A 14,628-nucleotide genomic window follows, 5' to 3' on the forward strand; every position below is an offset into this window, starting at 1 on the left:
GAGTTTCAAAAATCTTTATTCTAGAAACAGCAAGGCTCTCTTTCCTTTTTCTTCCCCACTGTTTTGAGGAAATTGTCACAAACCTATACTTGGCAGATACTTTAGTCTCCCTAAATCATGTTTTTCAGGTTCCTCCCTCTCTCTGCTAAAATTTATTTGTATTATTTGCCAACTATTATGCTGAGAAGAGGAGATGGATAGTTTTTCCCTCCCAGGAGTCCACAGACTCAAAGCACAACCTAATCACAAGGACCAACATAATAGTACATCCTGTAAGCCTAGACAAGGGACAAACTTAGTCTAAGGGGAGTGAGAAAAAAAAAAAAATCCTTCAATCCAGAACATTGCCTGTAAGTCTTGATTCTGGAGAAGCTGGTTTACTGTAGCGCCAGCTCTTTGGCTTGTAGATGGATTGATTCAGTATAAGACACATAAGGGGTCTGTAGTCCAACTCAAGTCTCTCGTTAGTTCTTCCTGAGACATATTGAAGTGTCTGTCTCCCTCTAGAGAGTTGGTTTGGGTGTTTTGTTTTGTCTTAACTTCCTATGGTATGGGTCTGAATTTGTATTAAACCACTCCGTCTGGAAATAGCCCTCTGACCTGCTTCCTGTGTGTTTCTGCTCTGCTGCTGGTAACTAAGAAAATCTGCTCCATTAGGTGGAGCTGGCAAGCGGGCATCCCTGCTTAGACCTCTGTTGGAAGCTTAATGGTTTGGGTCCTTAATCATGCCACTAACAAGTGAGCATACACGTGGTCAGTAAAGCAAAAGGATGCCACAAATCCCCATAGGAAGGCTGCCCAAACCCTGCCCCTTCAGCAGACAGTGAAAAGTGGGGAATGTGAGAACATAACCTAGCTCTTTGCAGACATCTTCAAAAACAACTGTACTGCATGTACTCTTGTGCTCTCCTATTGTTTCTTGGCCAGCTCTAGACCCCATTTCCGGCTTGGTTCATTGTTTGTCTTTGCAACAAATACCTGAAAGAATCGGTTTGAAGTAGGACAAGTTTCTCTTGGTTGACAGTTTCAGGGTCTGGTGTCCAAGGCTGGCTGGATACACTGTGTTAAGCCTGCAGCAAGGCCGAGTGACTATCATGGTGTGTGTGTTGTGTGTGTGTGTGTGTGTGTGTGTGTGTGTGTGTGTGTGTGTGTGTGTGTTACAATGGGGTCTACTTACTTAAAAGTATTCAGGAAACAAAGATTCAGGATAAGTCCAGTGTTCCCATATATTTTTCCACGATGAATCCATCAAATAGATTAACTTACTGATGAAGCTAGAACCTCCAGGTCCAATTATGTCCCTAAAGTCTCACTTCTGAGCACAGTGCATTTGGAGCAAAGCCATTTGGGGTGACCTCATATCTATTCCAACCAGCTCTATGTTCATCTCCTAGCTTCTTGCAACATCAGCTCTATCAGAGCATGGTTGGGACAGAACTAGGAGTACCTGGAATTTATAAAACATTCATGTCATTTTTGGCAGACAGTAACTGAGACATGTTACTGCCCAGGAGTGAAGAAGTTCCAGCCTTTCACACAGCAGAGCTCCCCACATGATGGACCTGCAACTTCATGGCAACTTACACGTTAGAAACAGCTGTCATCAACCTGGCTCTCTGAGATTTCTCTAAAACTGTTAGAAGCACACATTCAGTAATATATGAAACGAAAACGTTACTGAGCAGAGGGCTTGATTCATCCACTGTTTGACTCCCAAAAACCTCTAGTTTGGGAGGATTTTGTTTTGTTTTATTTGTTTTATTTTTAGATTGACTATTTTTTACTAAGACCACCTCCGCCAATAGAATCTAGGTTCCCCAATAAGTCTAAACTAAAACACCCAAAACTCTGGTCAACTTGAATGAATAAAGTAATATGAAAACATGCAGAGCCAAAGCTGGAGCAGCAAGCTACAGATGGCATTCAGCATAATTATAATTTTTTACAGCTAATATAACCATTAATGAGATAAGCAGCAGTTCTGTATTTTTGGAGTGACATGGTGACTCACAGACACAGGGACAGGGTGGGCTGGATGTGAGTGTCTTTGCATGCTTATAAAAGACTGCAGAAATTGACTTAAATCATATTCCAGACCTTCCTGAAAGAACTAGGGAGATGTTGCTTATAGCAAGCTCATAATTCTTAAACATTCATATAACTCCGTGCAACACAATGACTTGAAAATAATCCCCTTTCCCCAAGGGCCTGAAGGAGTTAATTCTTCTTTAGAAACTCAGATTTTCTCTTTCTCTTTAAAAATGGATCATGTTCATCTTAATACAAAATAATTTATTCATATTAAGTACATATGTATTAGCAATTTATGGCTTAAAATACTGTGCTTGAGCTCTTTTCTTACTTAGATCACTGTGTAAATTGCCTTTATTAAGTCAAATCCATAAGCTCTATCTAGTAATTCTAAGGTTAAATCAGAGGGGGAGGTTGATTTGTACTTTAATCCAACTAGCTAAATTTTCTTCTTTCTGTCACTGATCTCCATTTCCTACATGACTGTCACCATTTGACATAAACATATTCCCTTAACCAAATTAGAGTACCCTACTGGTTTAGTAAGTTGTTTTCCCTGCATGGTTTCTTCCATTAAAAGCACAGGTGAAACATCTTGTCTCAGAGTGCACAAGGCTAGTATTCACCATGGTAGGCTTCTGTTACCCATTCCTTAGCAAGCATTTGGAGTGGTCATTCTACCTATAGCCCTTAAAATCCCGCCCCATCATCAAGGATTATCTTTCCAGCGATGACCCAGAGCATCTGGTTTTTACTCAGGCTGAGTGAGACTTGAGACGTTTTCTCCAGAGCGAACAACTCCAGTCCCCCCTATAATATTCTGAGCACAGCATGTCCCAGGCATGCAGCACCTGTTATTCACTTGTTTAAATGTCTCATGAAGGGGACAGAGAAAAAAATAGTTTCTCTCCATCTCTGGGAGCGCACATAAATTTAGCATACAGTTCTTTTTTGGCCTCTTCCAACTTTGAATTACCTTAAGAGAGGCCATAGGATATAATGTCTTGGAGATACTCCTCACATTTCAATTTCTTCCCCAAAATGACTGAGAACAGGTGGTGTCCCAGAAAAGAAATAAAAAGGACAGGACTGGGGGGAAAGGAATGAAAAATACAATAGAAGTTGATGTTATAAATCTAGGCATAAAATTGAGATGAAGAAGTGTCAATCAACTTATTACTTTTGTCTTCTAAATATTTGGTAGTCTAATTCTATTGAGTTTCAGGGTCATCAGAACAGAAGAAACTGCTTTTGGATATTGAAAATTCACTGCACATGTTGACCACATTTCTTTAGGAAGTAGATGAATCTTATTTACATTATTCTTCCTGCATTTTTAAGATGATCATGCTCTCAATGTCGTCACCATGCAACCAACCAATCTTAGTCTTATTAGCATCATAATAAAAGCATATTTTCTGATATGACTTTCTTGGGTGTCTGATTATATATAATCAGAGATAGTGCTGACAACCTGGGGATATTAGGGTCACATAAAAGGGTCATGGTTGCATTGCTGTATTGATTTAAATTGGACCATAACTGTTTTCTAATATTTTAATTTTAAATATCCCCCATGTGTGTGCGTCTGTGTGTGAAAGTCAGAGAATATCCTTAGGAGACAGAACTCATTTTCCACATTTTACCTATTTATTATTTTCCCCCGTGTCTAGCAGCCTAGCTGTCCCACAAGTTTTTGAGGAGTTTATCTCTCACAGGAATGGTGAGATTACAGATGGGCATTACAGCTCCTGGTTTCACCTGGGTTCTGAGTGTTCCAACTCAGACCCTCATGCATAGTCTGCTTTCTTTCTTTCCTTCTCCCTCCCCCCATCCCTCCCTCCCCCCCTCCCTCCCTCCCTCCCCCCCTCCCTCCCTCCCTCCCTCCCTCCCCCCCTCCCTCCCTCCCTCCCTCCCTCCCTCTCTCACTCTCTCTCTTAACCTAACAAGTATTTTCTCAGTAAATTCATATTTTCTAAATGAGTTTATCTATAGCAGAATGTACAGAAATGCACTTCCAAAGTACTTGTGCCTGTTTTTTGGACACACACACGAATACACACACACACACACACACACACACACACACACACACAAATATACAAGCTCACACAGCACATAAAGCTCCCTACCCTAACCCTCACACAAGCTGTCACATTAAACATTTGCACTTTTTCAGCATTTCTTGACAACACTGAAGAAACACCTGTCTACACAGTCTGAACTACTGACTTTTATACCACTGTTTATAAATACCTACTTTGTGAATAGTTTTCAAGGCTGATCTGAGGATTACAGACATACTCATTAGAAGGGAATTTAAAGTCAGCTGTCAGTATTAAGCAAGCGTTATATTTATAAAATGTCTAGAAATATACCTTTTCATTCTTCATCTCCATGTGTACTGGACTGGGCTACTCTATTCACTATATCTTTCTTTTTAACTTAAGATCAAATATCTAACTTGCATTTATGATTTAAATTCACCCTGATAATTATGCATGCTAGCAATTGGCTAAGGAATACCATAGAATCTGTCCTACATTCTCTTCTTGGCAACTGCCATTGCTCAGGAGTATATGAAAAATTTAGGGAGACCTTCAGCATATAAAACTTACTCTGCCACAATTCTTCCTGGGAGTTGAGAGAAAGTGCAGTGATTAAAACTTTTTGATGATGGTGGTGGTGGAGTGTGTGTGGAGTGTGTATTGTGGTAGGTATGTGCACACATACATGTTTGCCTGCATGTGTCCGTGTTTGTGTGTAGTGTGTGTGTGTGTGTGTGTGTGTGTGTGTGTGTGTGTACACTCGTGTGTGTGTTGATGAGTATGCATTTTTATGTAGCAAAGTGTCATTTTTGGTTACAACCAAACAGAAAATTGACTGAAATTTGGACTATCATATGCATTTTTAAGACTCTAAAAATGCAAAGATTTTATATTTCCTGCTTCTTACATACATAATCTAGAAATTTAGTACAGTACTGAGTATGAAGTAAGTGCAAGATGGATACAAATGAAAGATTTTTGGATTTGTGAGTTGAGTTATAACCAAAAGGCTAAGAATAGTCAATTAAAATGAAAGGTATAGAAGTCATTATAAAATGAATATGTTTAGCTTTGTTGAAACTAATCCCAGGAAATGATTCACAGAAGTGATGGGAATCTTTTTAGTTTCATCAAGAAAGCAAACTCCTCCCTGAAATCCAATTTTAAAAATAAACCAACATGATACAGTGTTAGTACACAATGAATGCCTTTTTTCCTCATCTAAAAGTTGTGATGAGAAGAAACAGGGAGATTTCTTTACCATTAAGAGAATTAACTGCTCCTGCAGAGAACTCTAGTTCAGTTCCTAGGCTCAACTCCAGTTCCAGAAGATGTAATTCCTCTTCAGCACTCTGTGTCCTCCTGCACATATGGTGCATATACGTACTTACTAATGTGTGCACACACATCTACAAATATACTAAAATTAAATAACTTTTAAATAAATATAGGTTGTAATGAGTATTACTGTGATTACAATTATCAGTAGTTTTCATGAGTAACAGAGAAATAAGGCCACAGACTTGCCAATGTATTCTATTATCACAAATATCTATGAGGGAAGGTTTTCTTCCTTCTCCAATTGAGGATTCTATTGATCAAGGCAGGACCTACTCATGAAGGGAATGCAGCTCCCACTTTCCTTATTGACTTGGAATTCTGTAGACAAGAAAGGCTTTCAAATCAGAGATACCTTTACTTTTACCTCACAAGTGTTGAGACTGAAGCTGTGGAATATCAATCCTACCTCTCAAAAATACTTTTGACAAAGGGATAAATTCTACCCTCAATATAGATCATACCATCCTATAGGCCAGGGGCTTGGACAAAATAAAGGAAAGAAGAAGACAAGCTGAAAAGGGTATTCATCTTTCTGCTTCCTGATTTGGTTATAGCCAGATATGGGGCTAGAGAATGCTCAGCTGCTAAGAGCCTTTACTGCTCTGTAGATAATCTAAGTTTGATTCCCAACAGCTAAATCAGGCAGTTTTTAACTCCCTGTAACTCTTGCTCATGAGATCGGATGCCCTCTTCTGGCTTCCAAGGATATGTACACATATATGGTATATGTACATACTGACACATATCTGTCTACATTAATAAGAATAATAACAAATAGTTTCATATATTTACACATATTAAGTTATGCTGCAAGTTTTCACAAAACGGGACCTCATCTACACCATGACATGTTACAATGAAACTATAGGCCAAATAAATCATTCTGCCCTTAAGTTGTGTTTGTCACATACTTGGTCATAAAGGCAAACAGATTTCTATAACAAATATAGAAATCTATTCTTTAAAATTACATTATCAGATATTTTTAGCCAGTGGAATCAACAACTTTCTATACCTCCATCGATATTTAAACAGTCTGATATTCAGAAAAACAAAACAAAACAAATAAAACAAACAAAATATATACTTAAAATGAGTAGACATCTATAATTCAAAGCCACTGTGGTTGAAGACTTAAGTCAATGGAGGTATAATGAATAACTAAGAGAGGAAAAAGGAGTCTCACAAGTGGACATTCTACTGTATTTGTCCTTTAATTATACCAAAAAGACTCAAGAACTGGAACTACTAAAAGCAATTTTGAGATATTAGGACAATATTTTTAAAACGTCATAGGAAAAATTAGCCACCACCACTGACCCTGAACCAGCTTAAACACATTCAAATGTCTGTCTTCTGCTGTGCCTCAGGCACTAGGTAGAAGGGTAAAAAGTAGAACGAAGCTAACATGAGTTGCTAAAGTATGAACCAAGTGCCTTTATTTTCCTCTGAACTCAAGAAGCTGATAGCCAAGATAAAACATTCTAGGAATCCCAAGACAAAATACACACCCTGAGAGAAAACTGAGGCAGAAGTAAAGGCATCTAGAACCTTTACAACACAAATGCCACCAGACCAGTCTGCCCTGTGAATCCTAAGAAGTTTATCAGTGAGAGACATAACCATAGTGGTTTGCTTTTCTGTTGCTATAATAAGAACAATTATCAAAAGCAGTTTGGAGTGGAAAAGGTGTCTTTCACCTTATACCTCCAATTGTGAAAATGCTATTGAAGGAATTCAGGGAAGGAACTCACGAAGGAGCAGAGGCAGGAATGGTGGAGAAAACCTTACAGGCCTGCTTCGCTGTTTTCATTCTATTCAAATTAGACATCACAGCCCCATCAGCTGTGGTTAGGAATTCCCACATAAATTACTAATTAAAAAAAAAAATGTCCCATAGACATGCCGATAGACCATCCTAGTGGAAACAATTCCTCAGTTGAGGTTTTCTCTTCCGAGGTATGTTAAATTAGCAAACAAGAAAAGTAATCACATATCCAGGGACAGAGTCCTGGTGAGACTGCTCTGCAAGTAGCCAGGGCACAGAGAGGTCTGGGCCTAGCATGTGGAAACCGTGACCATCCCCATTGGTTCAGGGGAGCAGTAACTCTGCCTTAGGGACTCAGTTTCCACCCAGAAGACCCGTGCACATGGACTAAACGCTCAGGCCATTTGCTACCAGGAACAGTGGAGATCCAGGAATACAGGCAAGGTACACGGGAGAGACAGGAACCAATCACTGACAAAAGACCATGTATAATCACAGACAAGAAGATGGCAAGAGGAAAGCAAAAGAACTTACCCAATGGAAACCAAGACACCTGACAACATCAGAACCCAGCTCTCCCATCACAGAAAACAGCAGAATGCCAAACACTCCAAAAAAAGAAGACACAGACCTGAAATCATACCTCAAAATAATGATGGAGATCCTTAAACAAGAATGGGAGGAAAAACATAAATAAATAGAAGCTTTTAAAGAGGAAATACAAAAAACACCCAAAGAACTCAAAGAACTAGAAGAAAGCAGAGCTAAAGAGATGAAGGAATTTAAGAAGAAAATGAAAATGGAAATGGAAACAATAAAGAAAACATTAAAAGAAACAACCCTGGAGGTGGAAAACCAAAAAAAGAAATCAGGAGTCACAGATGCAAGAGATGGAAGAGAGAATCTTAGGGGCTGAAGACAACATTGAAAACATAGACAAACAGTCACAGAAGATACAAAAGCCAAAAATCTCCTAACACAAAATGTCCAGGAGATCCAGGACACAATGAGAAGACCAAACCTAAAGATAATAGGAATAGAAAAGGGTGAAGAATATCAACTAAGAGGCACAGTGAATATCTTCAACAAAATTGTAGAAGAAAACTTTCCTACCCATGAGCACAAAAGAAGCCTAAAGAACTCTAAATAGGTTGGACCAGAAAAGAAATTCCTCCCGACACATAATAGTCAAAACGCCAAGTGCCCAAAGCAAAGAAAGAATACTAAAAGCAGTAAGGGGAAAAGGTCAGGTAACATATAAAGGCAGGCCAATCAGAATCACACCCGACTTCTCAACAGAGACTATGAAAGCTAGAAGAGCCTGGACAGACATCATGCAGACCCTAAGAGAACAGAAGTGTCTGCCCAAGCTGCTATACCCAGCAAAACTCTCAATCACCAGAGATGGAGAGACCAAGATATTCCAGGACAAAACTAAATTTACACAATATCTGCCCACAAACCCAGCACTACAACAAACTATAGGTGGAAAACTCAATACAAGGAGGGAAAATATATCCTAGTAAAAACAAGAAAATACCTAAGCAAGAAAACCAATAGAAGAAAGACACACAGGAACAATTTTACCTCTAATATCAAAAACAGCAGGAAACAGAAACCAAAAGGAAGATTAATGAAAAATTTTTAAATCAAAGAAAAGAGACATAACACATTTAGGAAGCAGAAAAATCATAATTAGTAGCTGTGGAGACCTATGAGTACAATGAATCTCAGAGGAAAAAAATAAAAATCTAATAACTCAGAATTAGGGTATTGAATTGATGGGTATTACATTGAATCTGTAAACTGATTTGGTAGGATGCTAATTTTCACAATACCAAACAGTGTGCATGGAAGACCTCAGCATCTTCAGGTCATCTCAACTGAGCAGAAAATAATTTTGGCCAAGTCTCACATCTCTTCTTAAAGAGAGAAAACTAGGTGTACCAAGGATAATATTCCAACTTAATAAAAGCTGTACATGAGAAACCTGTAGCAACAGCCATGTTAAAAGATAAAAACCCAAAGCATTCTCACTAGGGCTAAGAACAGCACAATGAACGCCTATACCTATTCAATATAGTACTTGACATTCTAGAGGCAGTAACAAAGCTGGGGAAGGAAATAAAAGAGACAAATAAGAAAGAAAAGAAATTGAAGTATTCCTGTCAGCAATTGATGAGTTTTTATATGTGAGACTCTTTAAAACTCCTCAGAAGATTCCTTCAGGTAGGAACTGCTTTCACTCACATATGCAGTTCCTAACAGCTAAACTTTTTCTTTTCTTTTTTTGCATTTATTATTGAATATTTTATGTATATATTTCAAATGTTATTACCTTTCTCCATTCTCTCCTTTCCCCTCACCCCCCCCTGCTTCAATGCAGATGCTCTTCCTCCCACCCACCCACCCCTACCTCAACACCCTGGCATTCCCAATAACTGGGAAATGAACCTAAATAAGACCAAGGGCTTATTTTCCTATTAATGCTAGACAATGCCATTCTCTGCTACATATGTGGCTAGAGCGATGGATCCCTCCACATGTACTTTCTGATTGGTTGTTTAGTGCCTGGGAGCTCTGTGGTGTCTAATTGGTTGATAGTGTTGCTCTTCCTATGGAGTTGCAAATCCGTGCAGCTTCTTCAGTCCTTTCTCTAACTCATCCATTGAGGTCCCAGTATTCAGTCCGATGACTAGCTGCAGCATCTTTGTCTGTATCTGTATGGCTCTGGTAGAGCCTCCCAGTAGACATCCATATCAGGATCCTGTCAACAAGCACTTCTTTGCATCGGCAATAGTGACTGTGTTTGTTGGCTGCATATAGGAAGGATTCCCAGGTGGGGCAGTCTCTGGGTGACCTTTCCTTCAGTCTCTGCTCAACTCTTTGTCACTTTGTTTCCTCCCATGAGTATTTTGTTTCCCCTTCAAAGATGGACTGAGGTATCAACATTTTGGTCTTCCTTTATCTTGAGTTTCATATGATCTATGAATTATATCTTGGCTGATCTGAGCTTCTGGGCTAATATATACTTATCAGTGAGTGTATAGCATGTGTATCTTTGTGACAGGTTTACAACACTCAGGATGATAGCTTTTAGTACCATTCATTTGCCTAGGAATTTCATGAAGTCCTTGTTTTTAATAGTTGAGTAGTACTCTATTGTATAAATGTACCACAATTTCTGTATCCATTCCTTTCTTGAAGGACATCTGGGTTCTTTCCAGCTTGTGACTATTATCTATAAGGCTGCTATGAACATAAAGAAACATGTGTTTTTGTTATATGTTAGAATATCCTTTGGGTATATGCCCAAGAATGGTATAGCTAGATCCTCAGATAGTACTATGTCCAATTTTTCTGAGAAATTTCCAGACTGATATCCACAATGGTTGTACCAGCTTGCAATCCCACCAATAATGAAGAAGTGTTCCTCTTTCTCCACATCCTGAGTAGCATCTGATGCCACCTGAGTTTTTGATCTTAACCGTTCTGAATGGCATAAGGCAGAATCTCTGGATAGTTTTTAATTGCATTTTCCTGATGAATAAGAATGTTGAACATTTCTTTGGATGCTTCTCAGCCATTTGATATTCCTCAGTTGAAAATCCTTTCATTAGCTCTGTACCCCATTTTTTGGTTCTCTGGAGTCTGACTTCTGGAGTTCTTTGTATATATTAGATATTAGTCCTCTATCCGATATAGGACTGGTAACAATCTTTGCCCAATCTGTTGGTTGCCTATTGACAACCTATTTTTGTACTATTGACAGTATCCTTTGCCTGAAGTTGTGCAATTTTATTAGGTCCCATTTGTTGATTCTTGACCTTAGAGTATAGGCCATTGTTGTTCTGTTCAGCAAAATTTCCCCTGTGCCTATGTGTTCAAGGTTCTTCCCCACTATCTCTTCTACTAGTTTCAGTGTATCTGGTTTAAGTGAAGGGCTTTGATCCACATGGACTTAAGCTTGTACAAGGAGATAAGAATGGATCGATTTGCATTTTTCTGCAGGCTGACTACCAGTTGAACCAGCATTTGTTGAAGAGGCTGTCTTTTTCCCACTGGATGGTTTTAGTTCCTTTATCAAAGGTCAAGTAACCATAGGTGTGTAGATTCATTTCTGTGTCTTTAATTCTCTTCTATTGATCTATCTGCCTGTCTTGAATTCCTGATGTTTCCAAGACTTTTACCATGAATTTTGTCAAATGCTTTTCAGCATCTAATGAGATAATCATGTGATTTTTTTTGAGTTTATTTTTTTTTTAAATATTTTATTACTTTGATGGATTTCCATATATTGAACCATCCCAGCATCCTTGGGATGAAGCCTACTTGCTCATAGAGAATGATCATTTTGGTGTGTTCTTGAATTTGGTTTGCAAGAATGTTATTGAGTATGTTTGCATTGATATTTATAAGGGAATTTGGTCTGAAGTTCTCTTTCTTTGTTGGTCTTTGTGTGGCTTAGGTATAATTATAATTTTGGCATCAAAAACAAATCGTGGGACTTCTTGGGGCCTCCTGTGAGGATGTGGTGCGGGCACCCGGACGCCCCTCAGCCTGGGAGTTGCGGTAGCCACCGACCCCGCAGTCCTGCTGCCTGAGTGGCCGTGGTCTGTATCTGGCCATGTGTGGCCCCGCAGCGTCCATGGCAGATTTTATCATGTAGACATCCTGCTGCAACTTGTTCTGCTTGGATGGACAGCCTGAGGAGGCACCACCACCACAGGGAGCCAGAACACAGCCTATTCCAACCCTGAGTACAGCTCCTTCCCTTCCCCCATAGGCTCGGAACCTAGCTGCAAGGCCTGTGGGGTCCATTTCTCAAGCACAACCAGGAAGCAGATCTGCTTGGACTGTAAGAAAAACTTCTGCATGACTTGTTCAAGCCAAGAGGGGATGGGCCACACCCCTGCTTTCTCTACCTACGCTTCCCAGCCACGGCCTTTCAGCAGGAGGAACTCATAAAGATGAAGGTGAAAGGACCTGAGGAACCGTCTCAGCCTCCATGACATCTCTAGAGAAATGTGTCGGGAGAAGGAAGAGTTGGTGTTTCTGGTGCTTGGCCAGTAGCCTGTAATCTCTGAGGTGGACAGGACTCGTGCTCCTACGTTGCCCCAGGCCTTCCCTGAGCAGCAGGCCTTCCTGACCCAGCCTCAGACCAGCACAGTACCTCCTACCTCACCTGGTCTCCCTTCTTCACCTGCACAAGTCACCTCTGTTCCCCTAGCCCCGGATCAGGAAACACAGCAGGCCATTGGCCATGTGTGTCGGGACCACAAGGAGCCCGTCTACCTGGAGACCACAGCCAGAGTACCTACTGAGGATGAGACCCAGTCCATTGACTCAGAGGACAGCTTCTTCCCAGGCCAGAGGGCCTCGCTGTCTGACCTGACCCACCTGGACGACATTGAAGGCCTGACCGTGGGGCAACTTTGTCAACTATAAGGGCTGCTGTGAGAAATGGGAGCTCATGGAGAGGGTGACGCAGCTACACAAGGATCAGAAAGGACTCCAGTTCCTGGTGTCTGGTAATGAAGACCAAAACAGGGGAGCAGTGCTTTCTGGCCTGGAGGAGAACCTGTGTAAGATTTGCATGGACTCACCCATTGACTGTGTTCTCCTGGAGTGTGGCCACATGGTGACTTGTAGGAAGTGTGGCAAACGCATGAACGAATGTCCTATCTGCTGGCAGTATGTGATCCGAGCGCATGTCTTCCGGTCCTGAAGGCTAGCATTGGCTTCTTCAGTGCCTCACAGGTCATAGCCCAAGATGTTTTGGCTCGGGGTTGGTCCGATGCACAAGGGCAGTCTATTGTGAGAAACTGGCAGCGTTCTTAAGACTAAGACAAGCGGAGGTGCCTAGTATGCCTGTTTTAGGTGGAAGAACCCAAAACCAGTGGGAACTGGTTCGGATCACATGGATGAGTGCCTGCTTCCATGATCACTGGGTGGTGATGGTAATCAATGAAGGTCTTTCCAGAACGTGGACCACTCTTCCTCCCGTCCTAAGACCCTGAGACACATTGTTCATACACCTGTATACAAGTCCTCCTGTTTTGTCAATCAGAAGTCCTGCTGATAATGCTGTCTTTCCCCAACCCCACTCAGAGCACATTTGAATTTAAATTTCTGGCCTTCCTGGCTTTCTGTGTGTTAACATTATCTTTTTAAGTCTCATTTGCTTAAAACCCAAAAATGTTGATCAGACCAATGATATTCCTTAGGTCAGAATTTGGTAAGTAAGCTGACCTCTAGTGCGGAATTAAGTCTTAAGTGATATTAAAATAAATTTAAAAAAAAAAAAAACAAAACTCTGAGTTTAGTGTTGGGGTTGGAGAGGACCAGTCTCTGACTTGACTGCTGCGAAGTCGTTAAGAGATTGTGGTATCTCTTTGGGTTTGACTTTGCATCATCCTTAACTTTGGATTACGAGGAAAGAGAAATTGAGGCTTCTGGTCCTCATTTCCACTTTTTAAAAAACACCTTAATTGTATTTACTCTTTGAGTTTTAAACTTGCTTACTGAAGGTATAGGAACCTTGGCAAAGAGCTCTCCCCTAGTCTGGCTCTTGTTCCTGGAGAGTAGACACAGGACAGTGTCTGAGGCACTGGAAGGAGCTGAATAAGGTTGGACTGCCTATGGCGGCTGAAGTTTTGCCCTCTCTTCTCAGCTGCTTGTGCAGGTCAGGACGAAGCATTCTTTAAATCATGATCCCAGCCCTCCTGGGGTCTTCACGCCACTGACACACTGAAGGGTTTGAGTAATGTTTGCTAGAACAGCTCAACAAAGCACAAAACATAGTATCAGAGGAGCTGTGTGTTCTTCTGTGAGATGAACCCTCAACTTGGCTAACGTTACCCTTCACCATGTAGCTACGTGAGACTGGAGAAACCAACCACCCATGACTCTACGCTGAATTCCTTCAGAGGATCAAGTCCCATGAAGCTGTTGTCAGAAATGCCAGGCCCACTGACCTCTGCATTCTAAGTCCAGATGACCAGATTTTAGGTCAAAGATTTGGTGGGTGTCAGGGATTCACATCCTTCCACAAAGACTACTTACCCTCCCTCCCTGAACAGTGCGTACTGTAATTTACAATGTCTCCAGTTTAGCACGGCCCACAGATTGCTGCTCCTGGACTCCACTGTGAAACAGGTCTGATCTTGCAGCTCAGTAAGACCTAACAGTAACTTTAAAGCCGGCTCTTCCTTATGACTGCTTTCTCTTCTGAGGCCTTACCTCCCTACCTCCTATACAGGAACAGAAAACACAGATGGCTGTGGTTAGCAACCCAAGTAATAAGTATTAATTTGGAGAACTTCCCTTTAAATTGCCTTTGCTGTTTCCATTTCGGGGAGGAAAAAACACATCAGGTTCAAACAACTTTTTTATTGTTAAACCAAATGAAAGTTGGAAGCCATTCCAGTTAACACCTGA

At 40.7% G+C, this 14,628-nt stretch overlaps 1 pseudogene across 1 annotated transcript; it reads left to right on the plus strand.

Moving 5' to 3' along the window:
- The first annotated feature begins 7,322 nt into the window (after positions 1-7,322).
- On the plus strand, positions 7,323-12,916 carry LOC308422608 (E3 ubiquitin-protein ligase rififylin-like; annotated as a pseudogene). Its single transcript has 2 exons — positions 7,323-7,379; positions 11,858-12,916. The product of its transcript is annotated as an E3 ubiquitin-protein ligase rififylin-like (transcript).
- The last annotated feature ends 1,712 nt before the right edge of the window (positions 12,917-14,628 follow it).

This window comes from Micromys minutus (genome assembly GCF_963924665.1).
Source record: "Micromys minutus genome assembly, chromosome: 7".
In the NCBI taxonomy this organism is placed as follows: domain Eukaryota; kingdom Metazoa; phylum Chordata; class Mammalia; order Rodentia; family Muridae; genus Micromys; species Micromys minutus.